This window comes from Muntiacus reevesi, chromosome 15, assembly GCF_963930625.1.
Source record: "Muntiacus reevesi chromosome 15, mMunRee1.1, whole genome shotgun sequence".
NCBI classification, from domain to species: domain Eukaryota; kingdom Metazoa; phylum Chordata; class Mammalia; order Artiodactyla; family Cervidae; genus Muntiacus; species Muntiacus reevesi.
In genome coordinates this window covers 7,736,347-7,753,197 of record NC_089263.1, presented here as the reverse complement: position 1 = coordinate 7,753,197, position 16,851 = coordinate 7,736,347, and the positions used below count along the sequence as shown (strand labels likewise).

The following is a 16,851-nucleotide window of genomic DNA, read 5'->3' as shown; positions in this document are numbered from 1 at the left end:
CATGGCTTCACAATTCATCTAATTTTAGTGTTGATTAATATTCTATTGTCTAGATGTATCTGTTTATTAACTCATTTATCTACTGAAGGACATCTTCCAAATTTTTGGCAATTATGAATGGTTTTTATATACATTATTGTACAGGTTTTTGTGAGGACATAAATTTTCAATCCCTTTGGACAAATTACAAATGACTGCTAGATCTTGTAATAAGATTACGCTTAGCTTTGTAAGAAGCCACCAAGCTATATTTCAAAGTGGCTGTACCATTTTTGCATTCCCACCAGCAATGAGTAAGTTTCAGTTGCTCTGAATCTTCACCAGCATTTGGTGCCATCAAGGTCCTGGACTTGGGCCGTTCTAACAGGTGTGTGCTGGCATCCCACTGTTGTTCTACTTTGCATTTCCCTAATGACACTTGCTGTGGAGCACATTTACATATGTACATTTGCCATGCATCTACCTTCTTTGGTGAAGTGTTTGTTAAGGTCCTTGGTCCAATCATTTCCCTATTTTTGAGTTTTAAGATCTTTTGATGTGTTTTGGATAACCATCCTCTTTACACACTTCGGAACCACGTGTGTAACCAAGACATGTTTTGTCAGACATAACTTGTGTGAATGCTTTCTCTCAGTCAGTAGCTTGTCTTTTCACTCTCTTGAGAGTGATTTTTGCAGAACAGAAATTTTTGATTTTGATGAAGCATAGTTTACCAATTCCTTCTTCAATGGATCACCCTTTTGGTATCATATCTAAAAAGTCATTGCTAAATCCAAGGTCATCTAGTAGATTTTCCTCTATATTACTCTAGAAGAGTTTTACAGTTTCGTGTTTTACATGTCATCTTATGATCCCTTTATTTATTTATTTATTGGCCACCATGCAGCTTTTGGGATATTAGTTCCCCAACCAGGGATTGAACCCAGGTCCTTGGTAGTGAAAGCACAGAATCTTAACCACTGGACCTCCAGGGAATTCCCTCGATCCATTTTTAATTAAGGATGCAAAGTGCATGTTTAGATCCATACTTTTTTTTTTTTTTTGCATTTTTAAAAATTGAAGTATAGTTGGTTTACAAGACTGTTTTAGCCTCAGGAATACAGTAACCTGATTTAGAACTCTACAGAACTTCCAGTAGGATGTTGAAGATGAATGGTGAGAAGGCACGTCTTTGCCTTGAATTTTATCTTAGTAGGAAAGCCACAAGTATCTCACCATTAAGTATGATGTTAAATGTAATTTTTTTGTAGATTTTTTTTTAAATCAACTTGAAATTCTTCTCTGTTCCTAGCTTACTTAGTTTTATCTTGAATGCGTGTTGGAGGAAGTTGAACCAGACTTGCATATTTGGGACAAATCCCACTTCATTGTGACATATGATGTTTACATTTATTGTTGCATTTGATTTACTAATATTTTGTTAAAGATTTTTGTATCTATGTTCAGTAGAGATGTTGATCTGTAGTTTTTTCTTCTCTCTTCTCTGTCTTGGTGTTAGGGTGATGCTGGCCCCACTGAATGAGTTAGGAAGTGTTCCCTCTGCTGCTATATTCTGAAACAGATTATTTCCTCTTTAAATGTTTGGTGGAATTTGCCAGTGAACCCATCTGGTCTGATGCTTTCTGTTTTGGAAGATTATTACCTATTGACTCAGTTTCTTTCATAGACACACTCTTATTTAGATTGTCTATTTCTTTTTGTGTGAGTTTTGGCAAATTGGGTCTTTCAAGGAATTAATCCATTTTATTTTTTCTGCTTATTTTAGATTAAATTTGCCTTTCTTTTTTAGTTTCCAAAAGTAGAAGTTTAGATCATTGATTTTAGATTTTTCTTCTTTTCTAATACATGCACATTCAAACCATAAATTTCCCTAAAATCACTGCTCTCACTGCATCCAACAAATTTTGATAAGTTGTATTTTCATTTTCATTTAGTTCAAAATATTTTTTTGTTAAATAATTTCTCTTGAGATTTCTTTTGACTTTTGTGTTATTTGTAGTATGCTGTTTAATCTCAATATATTTGAGGATTTTCCAGTTATCATTATGTTATTTATTTCGAGTTTAATTCCACTGTGGTTGAGAGCAATCATTGTATGAGTTATATTTTTTTTAGCTAGCTAAGGTATATTTTATGCCCCAGAATATTACCTATCTTGGTGAAAGTTTCATGGGATGTTGAGAAGAATATGTATTCTGTTATTATTGGATTAGTCTATAGATGTTCATTGTATTCAGTGTTTTGATGATGGTGTTAAGTCCAACTATAGTCTTACTGATTTTCTGCCTGTTGGATCTGTCCATTTCTGACAGAGGTATGTTGAAATCTCCACCTGTAAGATTGGATTCATCTATTTCTCCTGGCATTTCCATTAGTTTTTCTCTCACATATTTTGATGCTGTGTTGTTAGGCACATACATGTTAATATTGTTACATCTTCTTGGAGAATTGACCCCTTTATCAGTATGTAATGTCCCTTTTTATCAGGAATAATAACAGTTTTGCTTACTCTGAAATCTGTTTCATCTAAAATTGCGATTGCCACTCCTGCTTCCTTTTAATTCATGTAAGCATGGCATGTCTTTCTCCATCCATTAACTTTTAACCCATTTGTGCCTTCATATGTGCCAACCCATTTGAAAGTGAATTTCTTATAGACAACATAATGTTGGTTCTTGTTTTTTTTACCCACTCTTAAAAATATTCTTTAACTGACATATTTAGGCCATTATGGTTTAGGGTAATTATTGACATAGTTGGATTAATAGCTACCATATTTGTTACTGTTTTCTGCTTGCTGTTCTGTTCTTTGTTCCTATTGTCTTCCTTCTCTAGTGTTTGTGATTTTAACCGATCTTTTTATATGATTATATTTTCTCTCCCTCCTTAGAATAACAGCTACTCTCAAAAAAAAAAAAAGTTAGTAGTTGCTCTAGAGTTTGCAATATACATTTGCAATATAAGTAATCCAAGTTCACTTTCAAATAACACTATACTATTTCATGGATAGTGTAAGTACCTTATAATAAACGTAACTCCTTCCTTATATATGCATACATACATAAGCATATTTTTTCATTTCATTTTCACTCATTTCTTCTTCAGTTTTTTTTTTTTTTTTCTTACTTTATATAGATCTGAAACTCTGGCCAAGATATTTCCCTTTCCTCAAAAGACTTTTAACATTTCTTGCAAGGCATGTCTACTAGCAACAAATTCCCTCAGTTTCTGACAAAGTTTTTACATCTCTTTCACTTTTGAAGAGTAATTTTGCAGGGCACAGAATTGTGTGTTAGTTGCGTTTTTTGTTTCAATACGTTACATATGGCAAGTCATACTCTTGTTGCTTGCATGGCTTCTGAGAAGTCAGATATACTTCTTGTCTTTATTCTTTCAGAGGTAAGATGTGTTTTGTCTCTGGATTTTTCTGGATGTTTCCTTTATCTTTGATTTTTCTGTAGTTTGTATGTGACATGCCTAGATGTAGTGGGATGGTTTTATTTTTTATCATTTATCTTCTTGGTGCTCTCTGAGCTTTCTGGATCTGTACATTGAGGTTTCATATTAATTTGGGGAAATTCTCAGTCTTGATTGAAGTATTTCCCCTGGTCTCTGCTTTCTTTCATCTCCTTTTGGTATTCTCATTACCTAGTACTATACCTTCTCCAATTGTCCTACATTTCTTGAATAGTCTGTTCTTTTTTCTCCATCTTTGTCCTCTTTGCTTTTCAGCTTTGGAGGTTTCTATTGATATATCCTCAAATTCACTGGTTCTTTCTTCAACCATGTCCAATCTATTAATAAGCCCATCAAAGGCATTCTGTTACAGTGGGTTTTGTTTGTTTGTTTTTAAATCTCTAGGGTATCTCTCAAGCTTTTTCTAAGAATTTTTATCTTTCTGCTTATATTGCCTATCTGTTTCTGCGTGCAGTCCCCTTTATCCATTTAAGCGCTTCACATACTGATCACAGCTGTTTTAACTTCTCAGCCTGATAATTCCAGTAACCCTGGTTATTGGATTCTGTGTGATTGTGATGTTTTCTGTGTTTCCTCAAACTGTGTTTGTTTGCCTATTAGTATGCCTTGTAATTTTTCCTGATAGACAGACGTGGTGTCCTGGGTAAAAGAAACTGCTGTAATGAGGCCTTTGGTATGTTGCAGTGTGGTGTGGTTTGAGGGAGATGCTCTGCAACCCTAGGCTTAGGTCTCAGGCCCTCATGAGCATATGCCTCTGCAGAGGGAACCTCCTCCTCCCTTAAGCAGGACAGGATGAGTAAGGTGGGCTGGAGTTGGGTATTTCCCTTCCCCAGCCTCAGTTAGGCTCTGGAGAAACCCCAGAATGTAAGGATCTGCTTATATAGTTTCTTTCAAGGGCTGGCCTTGTTAGAACAGAGCTGTCTGACAAACTTACAAATGGTTGCCATGCCCTCCCCCTGCCAGAAACATGAGGTGATTTTTCTTTGATATTCATCGTGAAAACATAGTCAAGTTCCCAGAGGTAAAACCTGGAGAAATATATGGGTGTGCCCTGTAACTGGGATCCCCCTGGAGTTTTTAACTCTCCGAGTTGTCCACACTGAGCCTCCAGCAATTCATCAACACTAGTTCAGGATTTTATGCCTCACCTTTGATCCCCCAAAAACTTCAGCTGAAGATTTTTTGCTCTGATAAATTGTGACTCTCACCTGTTGTTCTCCCCAGGTTCATGGGCAGTGACCTCACTTCTCATACAAAGTTTAGAAGAGTTACTGACTTTTCAGTTTGCTTAGCTTTTTACTTGTAGTTGGGACTGAGGGGAGACTTCCAAGCTCCTTGCATGTAGAACTAGAGATTGGAAGCCTCCTAAAATGTAAACGTTTTTGGTTTGATGAGATTGCTAAGTGTTTTCTTTGGATCACTAACTTCATTTTCATACTGTTTTTTTGTTTCTCGTTTGTTTTTTGTTTTTGTTTTTGTTTTTTTACTTTTTAGAATTCTTTCCATTTTCTTGTTAAAGTACAGTTTATATACCATAAGTTCACTCTTTTTTAGTGTAGAGTTCTGCAGGTTAACAAACAGTAATATAACCAACACCACAAGCAAGAAGAACATCCCATCATCTCTGAAGTATGTCCATGCCTCTTGGCAGTTAGCTTACCCCACACCCACAGGCTCTGGCAACTACTCATCCACTCTTCATCTCTGTTGTTTTGCCTTTTCCAGAATGTTATATAAATATAATTATACAGTGAGTGGACTTTGGTTTCTTTCATGTAGCATAATACATATGAGGTTCACCCCCATTTTGCTTGTTCATTTTTACTGCTGAGACTATTGCATTTTATGGACGTGCCATAGTTTATATCTATTCTTCAGGCAAGGGACATCTGTTGCTTTCCAGTTTCTGGCCATTACAAATAAAGCTGCTGTCAATGCTCACATGTAGATTTTTATGTGAGCATAGGCTTTCATTTTGCTTGGGTAAGTCTCTAGGACATTTTAAACTTGATTTGTTTGTTTTCTTATTGTTGAGTTTTGACTATTCTTCACATACTCTGTGTACAAGTCCTTTATCAGATAAGTGACTTGCAAATATTTTCCCCCAGTCTGTAGCGTATCTTCTTAACATTTGAAAACAAATTTATATTTGAGGTCAGCAATGATTTTGTGGGCTTATGTCTTTAGGTCTGTCAGTTACACTTTTTTTTAATTTAAGCTATTTATCAATTCCTCTTGAACTAATCCCAATTTTTACTTTTACTGAGTTGTTCTGTAGCATAAAGCAATTGCTAAGAATTGCTTCCACGTTTTCATCTATTTGGCATCCTCTTATTTTCCATGTCACGTTCCTCTTGCCTACCTCCACCCCGCCCCTACACAAAGTACATTTTCCTCTGAATAACCTGAAGTAGCTTGACTAGATTGCAATAATGTCTTTTCCAAATGACTCTGGTTTGTCCAGCTCAGATCAGGCTTTTGTTTGCTCTGATAACAATGTGTGGGTTGCTGATTTCCCACTGAGCTGTAATTTACAGATGACTGCGTTTCTTCTGTTCCACTCCACCTGCTTTTCTCCACCCTGAAAACTCCTTAAGGAGAGGGGCAGGCAATGCTCATTGGATGCTGCTTTTCCTTTTCCTGTTTCCTCTTTCAAAGAGTGCCTGTGCTCTGCTCTCCCTCCAATATTTGTGGAATATTCTTTAGCAGAGCTCATGTCATCTAGGTGGGGTGAAATGGGAGAAGTGATGGTCCCACTCCCGTTGAGATTAGCCTCAATTTCTTATGTAGCTATCATGTCCTACTTTTCCTGTTTCACCTCTTTTTTCCCCCAGCAGATGTTTCTATGTTTCTCTCAGATAAAGAAAATTTAAAGAGATCCTCTTCTTTGAAGATCTGGGCACACAGTGGGAATTTCAAGGCTCTGGCAGCTCAAGGGTTGGACGAGAAACAGTCTTCGTGAGGTCTCTCCTCTCTCTGGGTTTTCCATTTCTTTCCTTGGCTTCAACCTGTGGATGTTGAGGCTTTAGCTCAAGTCATTTATTTGTTTACTGTTGGTAAAAATTTTGTGATTTTGTTTTTACCTTTTGTTGGTGGTGTTCCTTTTATTAGACTTGGAGGAGGAGGATTTGGGCATACACTTTCAATTCATTTACTACTTCCACACATTTTCTTTTCTGGCGAGTTTCCTCCTCCAGGAAATGTTCTCTGACTGTACTTAGTATAAATGTCTCTCTGTGTTCCCACAGAGCCAGCATAAGCTAGTAATATTTTAATCTAATGGTCAAAATATTGAAATACTCTGTTCCTGCAGAAAACAGCCACTGTACTAGCCTCACTTAAGCCACCCTCTGAATCCTTCCCATACCTCTGGCTGCCCTGGCCTCTCTGCCTGGTTGTCCCCACCCCCCACCCAATCCCCCACCAGTTCCCCTGGATCCAACCATGAAAGGAGTGACCTCTGGACATCACTGGGCTTGCAGGGTCCCGTATCAGCCTTGCTGGTCACTGGTGGATGTGCACCATGGGTTGGTACCCAAGCCAAACCAGGAGCTAAACATGTCAGTGTCACGCCTACCTGTGCTTTTCTCCATCATGACTTTTTTACACAGTTCTGAAGTTGTCTAGTCACTTGTCTTCTCACTGTCTAGAGTGCAAGTTCCTTGATGATAGCCCTTCAAACAAACACTTTTTCTTTTTGGCTGCCCATTCAGTTTTGTGGGATCTTAGTTCCCCAACCAGTGATTGAATCCAGGCCCTTGGCAGTGAAAACATGGAGTTCCAACCAGTGGACCACCAGGGAAACATTTGTTTAGCCTCTTTTATGTGTCATGTTCATCTCTCACTTAATCGTCCCCTAAATATTGCAAAGTTGGTATCATCACTCCATTACATAGCAAAGAACCCAAGGTTCACTGAGTTTTCGCAACTGGTGCAAGGTCACACTGATAATTTGGGTCAAAAATACTATTTAGATTCAACTACTTTACATCAGTTTTCTAGGAAAGATATTTCCAGCAGAAACTTGTTTATAGCTAGCATTGCAACTCTGGAGCATCTGCCACATGATAAATGATGTGACAATAAGCTCATAAAACATGAACCTGAAGCTATTTTGAGGGCAAGGACCACATCCTTTAAAAATCCAAATATCCACTGCATGCAAGCTCAGTTGCTTCAGGCATGTCTGACTCTTCGTGACCCCATGGATTGTAGCCCACCAGGAACCTCTCTGTCCATGAGATTCTCCAGGCAAGAATACTGGAGTGGGTTGCCATGCCCTCCTCCAGGAGATCTTCCTGATCCAGCAACTGAACCCAAGTCTCCTGCATTGCAGGTGGATTCTTTACTGCTGAGCCACCAAGGAAGTCCAAAAAATTTAATCTTAGTAAGCAGGATGGAGATATTTCTTCAAAGGTTGTGCGTGCATGCTCAGTCATGTCCAATTCTTTGCAAGTCTGTGGACTGTAGGCAAGAATACTGGAGTAGGTTTTATTTCCTTCTCCAGGGGACCTTCCCAACCCAGTGATCAAACCCATGTCTCCTGCATTGCAGGCAGATTCTTTACTGCTTGAGCATTAGGAAACGTAGCAGAAGGCATGGTTCCTAGTTAGTTTAATTGAGTGATTGTGAAATAAAGCAAGAAAGGATAATTGGATGGGTGAGCTAATTGATTAACTACTAGATTGAGTGCTATTTCAGAAAATGTTATTAGGAATATGTGAAGATAGTGTAGAATGAGAGACAGTGTATGTTAGGAACATGCACTTTGGACTTGCCCATGGTGTATATAAAATATAATTTATTTAATCATTCTTTATTGATGGACATTTAATTTGTTTCTATTCTATTCTAATAATGAGTACTATGACTCAAGTAATAAAGCAATTAATATCTTCTACACACTTTGCAGAACATTTATGAATACTCATATAGTTTAAATTTCTAGAAACAGAATTGCTTGGTCAACCAGCAAATGCATTTTGAATACACTTGGATACTTCAAATTACCAGTTTATAATGCTACTAATAATCTACAAAATAATCTGCAAAAGAGCCACTTACCGACATCTTTACCAATGGTGGATATGTTTAATTTGTAATTTTTTAAAAATGCTATTGTCTTAATGTTTTAATTACATTTTCTGGGTTACCAATGAGTTTTAACAAAATTACCACTTTTTAGTATTTGTCCTTTTTCTATGGCACAAGCTATGACCATTCTAGATGTCTTTTTTTTTTTAATTTGACAATGAATCTTAGAGGTATAAGGGTATAAGAGCTGCTCTGTTCTTTACAATGGCTACATAGCAGTCCTATGTATAACTGTTTCATAGTTTATAACAACTACTCCACTACTCATAATCCATCTCTAGGTTTCTTCCAGTATTTTTCTGTTAAATACAATCCTGTTGTAAATATCCATGGTTAATATTTCTCATACATAAAATTTGATTTGTAGGAAAAACTATCTATAATGGAACTCCAGGACAAAGTGTGTAGATTTTTTTTTTTTTAAGCTGTTGCCAGGCCACCTTTTATGCAAATTGTATCAATATATAATGTCTGTCAATGACCTTTCCTAATTTTCCCATTTGGGTCATTTGTCTTTATTTCTCTGATTTCATATGCCTTGGAAATTAGCTGTTTATTGGTCCTATGAATTACAAATATTTTCTCCTGTATTTTTAAAATTTTGACTATTTTTTAGCTATATGGAATACTTATATTTGTATAAGATTAAATTTTGTTTTTGTTGTTGTTCAGCCCTTAAGTCAAGTCCAACTCTTTGTGACCACATGGACTGCAACATGCTAGGCTTCCCTGTCCTTCACTGTCTCCCAGAGTCTGCTCAGATTCATGTCCATTGAGGCAGTGATTCAATCCAACCATCTCATCCTCTGCCGCTCTCTTCTCTTTTGGCTTTCAATCTTTCCCAGCATCAGGATCTTTTCCAATGAGTTGGCTCATCACATCAAGTGGCCAAATTACTGGAGCTTCAGCTTCAGTCTTTCCAATGAATATTCAGTTTATTTCCTTTAGGACTGACTGGTTGGATCTCTTTGGAGTCCGAGGGACTCTGAAGAGTCATCTCCAACACCACAGTTCAAAAGCATCAGTTTTGGGGGGCTCAGCTTTCTTTATGGTCCAACTCTCACATCTGTACATGACTACCGGAATAACCATATCTTTGACTATATAGACCTCTGTCAGCAAAGTGATGTCTCTGCTTTTTAATATGCTGTCTAGATGTGTCATAGCTTTTCTTCCAAGGAGCAAGCATCTTTTAATTTCATGGTTGCAATCACCATCCACAGTGACTTTGGAGCCCAAGAAAATAAAATCTGTCACTGCTTCCGCTTTTTCCCTTTCTATTTGCCATTAAGTGATAGGACTGGAGGCAATGATGAGTTTCAAGCCAGCTTTTTCACTCTCTGCTTTCACCCTCATCAAGAGGCTCTTTCATTCTTCTTCATTCTCTGCCATTACAGTGGTATCATCTGCATATCTGAGGTTGTTGATATTCATCCCAGCAAACTTGATTCCAGCTGGTGTTTCATTCAGCCTGATATTTTGTGTGATGTGGACTGCAAGGAGATCCAACCAGTGCATCCTAAAGGAGATAAGTCCTGGGTGTTCATTGGAAGGACTGATGCTGAAGCTGAAACTCCAATACTTTGCCACCTCATGCAAAGAGTTGACTCATTGGAAAAGACCCTGATGCTGGGAGGAATTGGGGGCAGGAGGAGAAGGGGACGACAGAGGATGAGATGGCTGGATGGCATCACTGATTTGATGGACATGAGTTTGAGTAAACTCCGGGAGTTGGTGATGGACAGGGAGGCTTGGCGTGCTGTGATTCATGGGGTGGCAAAGAGTCAGACATGACTGAGCGACTGAACTGAACTGACTCTTCATAGAAGCTAAATAAGCAAAGTGACCAATAAGCTTTGACATAACTCCTATTCCAATTTTGAGCCAGTCCATTGTTCCATGTCCACTTCTAACTGTTGCTTCTTGACTCACATACATGTTTCTCAGGAAATAGATAAGGTGTTCTGGTATTCCCATCTGTTTAAGAATTTTCCACAGTTTGTTGTGATCCACACAGTCAAAGGCTTTAGTGTAGTCAATAAAGGATAAGTAGATGGTTTTCTGAAATTCCCTTGTTTTCCCTATGATCCAATGATCGTTGGAAATTTTATCTCTGGTTCTTATGCCTTTTCGAAACCCAGCTTGTACATATAGACATTATTGGTTCATGTGTTATTGAAGCCTAGCTTGAGAATTTTGAGTATTACCTTGCTAACATGTGAAATTACTGCAATTATACTATAGTATGAGTATTTTTTGGCATTACCCTTCTTTGGGATTAGAATAAAAAGTGACCCTTTCCAGTCCTGTGGCCACAACTGAGTTTTCCAAAGTTGCTGGCATGTTGAGTGCAATATTTTAACAGCATCATCTTTTAGGATTTGAAACAGCTCAGCTGGAATTCTGTCACCTCCAGTAGCTTTGTTCATAGTGATGCTTCCTAAGGCCCACTGGACTTCACACTCCAGAATGCCCGGCTCTAGATGAGTGATCATACCATCATGGTTATCTGGGTCATTAAGACCTTTTTTGTACAGTTCTGTGTATTCTTGCCACCTCTACTTAATATCTTCTGCTTTTGTTAGATCCTTACCATTACTCTCCTTCATCATTCCCATCCTTGTGTGAAATGCTCCCTTGATATTTCCAATTTTCCTGATGAGATCTCTAGTCTTTCCCATTCTATTATTTTCCTGTATTTCTTTGCATTATTCACATAAGAAGATCTTCTTAACTTTATCAGCATTTTAATTTGGGGATTCTTATTTTTGAGGCGTACTCAAAGAGGTCTTCCATACCCCAAGGTGACATTTAAAATTTCTTCTGCAGTTTCTTACAATACTTTTATAATTTCACTCTTTGGCTTTTAACATTTTAATGTATCTGGGATTTGCTTTAACGTAAAGTACAAAGCGCGAATCCAATGTTTTATTCATCTTCAGGGGAACACCTAGTCTTCCCAATACATTTATTTTACAGTGTAAGACATTCTCTAGCCAGCTCCTTCCTCATTCTGTCCATCTGATAGTTCTTAGGTAACCTCACCTCCTCTTTTCAATGAATGTAGTACTTGATAGTTAGCTTTATGTATGCAGGATCCAGGGTATCACTCCTTCAGTATGAATTTGTCTTTTTCTCCAGTGTGTGCTGGGGCTTCACTGGTGGCTTGGTGGTAAAGAACCCACCTGCCAATGTAGGAGATGTAGGTTGGATCCCTGGGTTGGGAAGATCCCCTGGAGGAAATGGCAACCCACTTCAGTATTCTTGCCTGAGAAGTCGCATGGACAGAGGACCTGGTAGGCCACAGTCCATAGCGTCACAGAGTCAGACATGACTGAAACAACTTGGTACACATCAGTATCCCTGTTATGAGAACATGAGAAGGATGCTTCAGACACCTCTTCCTTTTTTCTAGGACCTTTGTGTTAGAGTTGCCTCACCCCTGCAGACTGCTCAGATAGCTTCTTAGTGTTCTCGCAGCCTCCACTCTTGCTTCTTTCCCATTGATTCTTTATCCTGCAGGGCAGGTATGTTCAAGTCCCCTCCTTGATTAGAAGCCACTGAATCATCTCCTTGTCTCCAGGTCAAGACCACCTCACTCCCTGATTTGCCCATAGCTTCAATTCTGCTCATGTTCTGCCCCCAGTAACTTATGTTCCTCAAAACCCAAGATGCAATTCTATGCCTCAGAACCTTTGCATGCACCATTTCCTCTTCCTAAAGCAGCCCTGCTCTCTTACACCTCTCCCCAGGGCTCTGCTCTGCTCTCCCACAGCTCCAGTATTTCTCTCAGGGCATTTTCTCTGCTGTAACGTGGGCTTGGGCATCTGCCTCCCTGAAATCTACTGAGTTTTCTGTTGGAGAAAAAAGAAAACGGCTCTTTCTGCTCCAAAGCCCATAACCAACAACCGTGGGCATGTGACTAATGTAAAATGGGCCAAGGGCGGTGTAGAAGCACCTTGAAATGTTTACAGAACTCCAAGTGGGTATCGTTAGGGGTTATTAATGCAGTGTGGGAAACTGCCCGGAGGAAACACCTGGAGAAGTGTGGGACCTGTGACTTTACTGCCATGCATTGCCTTGCGTGCTTCCAGCCAACATTACATTACATGTGAAGACTAATCTCCTTGTTCATTTTATGACTGCTGCTTCACCAAATTATCCCCAGGATGCTGTCTGAACACCAGAAAAGTGGTTCTTCAGCTTATTTGGGGAAGCCAAATAGAGACCCATTTTCATTTCGCGGTAGGAATAAATACCCTACCTACCGCGCTTTGCTTCCAGCTGGAAATGGACCAAGTGGTTGTGTATCTCTCATGTTTGAAAGAGAGGAAGTTGCTGGCTTTGTTGCTTGTGCCTTTAAGTCAGCCAGGCCAGGAAGTCAAAGTGCCAGGGCAAATGTATATGGCACACGGAATCCGTATCTAGAAAGCGGGAGCAGCGAGAGACAGATGCTGACACCATATGAGCAATCCACAGCACAGAGCTCTGAACAGTACCTCGCAATTTGGTTTTCTTCCAACAGAGCAGCGCGTTAAGTTAGGCTATTAACCCAGATGAAAGGTTTCAGATTTATCTCATTGGCAGATGGAAATTAGGTTGCAGAAACTCAATCAGCACAGACTAGAGAGTAGTTAATTTCATTTATTTTTAATTACCCGAGTAATCCATGAATATATTGTCACTATAAAAATGGAAACAATACAGATAAAGTTGAAATCCCTCTTGACCACTCACCACTCTCCGGGATTACTACTGCTATCAGTTTAAGTGTCATCAGACATACACCTGTGTGTACACACCAGCTCACACACATACACACACAGGAGCACACTCATGCACACACAGAAATGTTTTTAAAAAATTATTTAATGTTAGCTTTGCCTGAGGCCCCAAGATGCTCTAATCCGATGTGAGATATAAAATCAATGTGGAGGACATCAGTGGTTATCATCCATGGACCATGTCTAGGGCATAGAAGGATTTTGACAAGAATATTAGGTGGTGAGTGATGGTTTTTGGCAAAAGTTGTTGGACCTCATATCCATGGAGAGAGAGAGAATTGACATGTCTATGTTCACTCAAACCAAGGAAAGGGTTTCAGTGAGACCACTGAGAGTTTATGTGACTCTGATATGATTGTATCATGGAGCCATTTGCTTTTGCAGTTATGTTCTTATAAAATCCTTTTCGCACTCCCAAGGTTAGAAATATATTCTACTGTTCTCCTAATGCTTTCATGAAGTTTTAGTTGTTTAGGAATTTGATTTGTCTAGAATTTTGTTTTCAGGGCATGAGAGAGTGAACTAACTTTACCTTTTCTCTATTTTGATTAATTTGATTTGGATACCAAATTATTTCAACACCATTCATTACACACTGACTTAGAAGTTCACTTTCAGCCTACATTAAAGCTGCAGTTATTCACCGATTGCTTTCTGAATTGTATTCTGTGGCACTGGTCTACTTGCCCACTCTTTCTGAGCATATTTCTTAGAATCCAATAATGCTTCCCTTCTGTGAAGCTGAGAGCCTGACCCAAAGAAGGGTACCTACAGGTCACTGTAGTGAGGCCCTGTAGTGAGGCAGGGGCGAGCTCAGAGTCAGGACGGGGTGCAGCAGGTGTCTGACTCAGCCCCGTCACTAGGGAAGGCCCTTTTGAGTCTGCTTTTCCTGACCCCTCTGCTCAGAATTCTCAGCATCTCTGGAAAGCTTTTCGCCTCTGCTCCAGAGACAAATTGTCTAACCATTGACACTTCCTACTTCTGTTTCGGCATCCCAAGGAAATGCCTGATGGAGCTTCTGTGAAGTGACGCACTGCATACACTCCTCAATCCCCTGGCTTCAACCCTGGGTGCCACCTGGTCGCCCCTTCCAAGAATGCTTCCTTACTCACGGGATACCTTCTGGAGGGCTCAGTGACTTTCTGTCTTCTCTCACGTCTTTCTCCAGCCCTGTCTTCCTTGAATCAGGCATGAGGTGATGAGATGCCAGTGTAAGACTCTTGGAGGAATGGACACAGAGAGACACTTACTTCTGTGATCCTTGCCCACTGTCCGGCAGACAGCAGCTGGTGGTTCTGCACCCCTCACCATCCGGATGGGCCTGGAACTCTCAGATGTGCATAGCTCTCTCAGCTCTCATAGCTGAGCCATCTGCTTTCTGCCCCAGAGTTTACAGGACGAAACCACAGCTTTACTCATCTCTGGGGTGATGTTGTGTTCTTTACAAGGCTTTCATGAGAATTAATGAGAGCTTATTGTAAGGAGTCAATAGATGCCTCTTATCTTTCCTTCCCCACTTCCCCACTCCAGCACCTCCTTTTCTCTGAAACTTTGTCTACTATGTCACTGTGCTAATCCACAGTGATCTCTCCATATGGACTTCTATCAGCATCTGGCCTTTTATTATTTTCCTTAGGGAAAGACTTCTTTTTTCAGACAATAATTTAAGTCATAGTATCACAGACTCTGACTTAGCTATACTGATCATCTCAGAAATGTCTATGGAAACTGAAATAGGCACACTCCAGAGGGCTGGCCCTACATGTATTTCACAGCTTCAATTATTTATAACCAGCAAAGTCAATGGGATTTATAAACTGTCTCATAACATACCAATGGCAATGTGATCGGAGGGTAACCTGGACATGCCATTATAAAACTAACATGTCAGAAAATGCACGATTAAACAGCGCCTTTGCTCTTATAAAGAAACACACAGAAGCATGACTTGGTGGCATTTTCACACTTGGTAAAATTAACTTTCAGTCAAAAGAACAGTAGCATTGGTAGCTTTATTTTCTTAAAAAACTGTAATTTCAAGTTGGATATGCAATTTTGTTGGTGATTAAGTGTGAGGCTACTTAAAGTCATGCAGACAATAGGACATTATATAGGAAAGAAAATGAAAAGAGGAATAATTGTGTCAGAAACCAGGTAAACGTGTGTTAGCGTTCTCCACATTGATTCCAGAGAACCCATAGGGGAGATAGATAGAAAAGTAGATGATAGACAGAGATACAAATGTAAAGAGAGTTATCACTTAGAAACAGCTCGTGCACTTATGGAGACTGACAAGTCCCAAGACCTATGGAGTGATTCAACAGGATGGAGACTCACGAGAGTAGATGGAGCATCTCTGATGGCAAGCAAAGGTCAAGGTCCCAGCTTGAAAGCAGGCAGGCAGAAGAAATAGTCTCCTACTCAGGACAGTCAGCCCTTTCATTCTATTTAGACCTTCAACTGATTGACCAAGGGCTACCCCCATCAGGGAGGGAAGGGTGCTCTATTTAATGTACTGATTTTAAATATTCATTTCATGAAAAACATTCTCACAGAAATACCTGTTTAATGTTTAACCAAATATCTGAGCACTCCTGGCTCAGTCAAGTTGACACAAAATTAACCATCATACCTGGCCAATATATGTTAACAGTTTTTGCACTGGGACTTCTGTATCCACACTGGTCTGTGTGTCTATATATGTGTGTATAGTGTTTAAGAAATGTATTCTTCTGACTTGTTTTTAAAGTTCCCCTCTTGAATTCTTCAAATTGCACCATAAATTATTTTTGCAGTTGAGGTCAAATTCAGATAACATAAAATTAACTATTTTAAAGTATACAATTCAGTGGCATTAGGAAACTCCCAATGTCCTACAACAATGACCTCTATCTAGTTTCAAAACATATTTGTCACTCCAAAGGGAAACCCTATGTGCATTAAGTAGTCATACCCATGTTCACTTTGGCAGCACATAAACTAAAATTGGAATGATACAGAGAAGATTGTGCCCCTGAACATAGATGACGTGCAAACTCCTGAAACATTCCATATTTTTATTGCCATACTAAGTGAAGTAAGTCAGAAAGAGAAAGACAAATACCATATGATACCACTTATATGTGGAATCTATTAGCAAAATGTGACATAGAGGAGCCTATCTATGAAACAGATACAGACTCACAGACACAAAGATTGGATTTGTAGCTGCCAAGGGGGCAGGGGATGGTGGAGGGATGAAGTGAGAGGTTGGGGTTAGCAGATGTAAACTATTACATACAGATTGTATAAGCAACAAGGCCTACGGTATAGCACAGGGAACTCTGTTCAATATCCCAAGGTAAACCATAATGGAAAAGAATATAAAAATTTATGTATGTGTAAAGCACAGTAAATCTCTGACATCTATAGACTTTAAAAAAGTAGGCATTCCCCATCCTCCATTTACCTAGCTCCTGGTGGTCATTAATACACTTTCTGTGGCTGTAGATTTGTC

General features: G+C 39.2%; 1 pseudogene; it reads left to right on the top strand.

Annotated features, from left to right (window-relative positions):
• The first annotated feature begins 16,312 nt into the window (after positions 1-16,312).
• Positions 16,313-16,413, top strand: LOC136147554 (U6 spliceosomal RNA; annotated as a pseudogene).
• Positions 16,414-16,851: the final 438 nt, after the last annotated feature.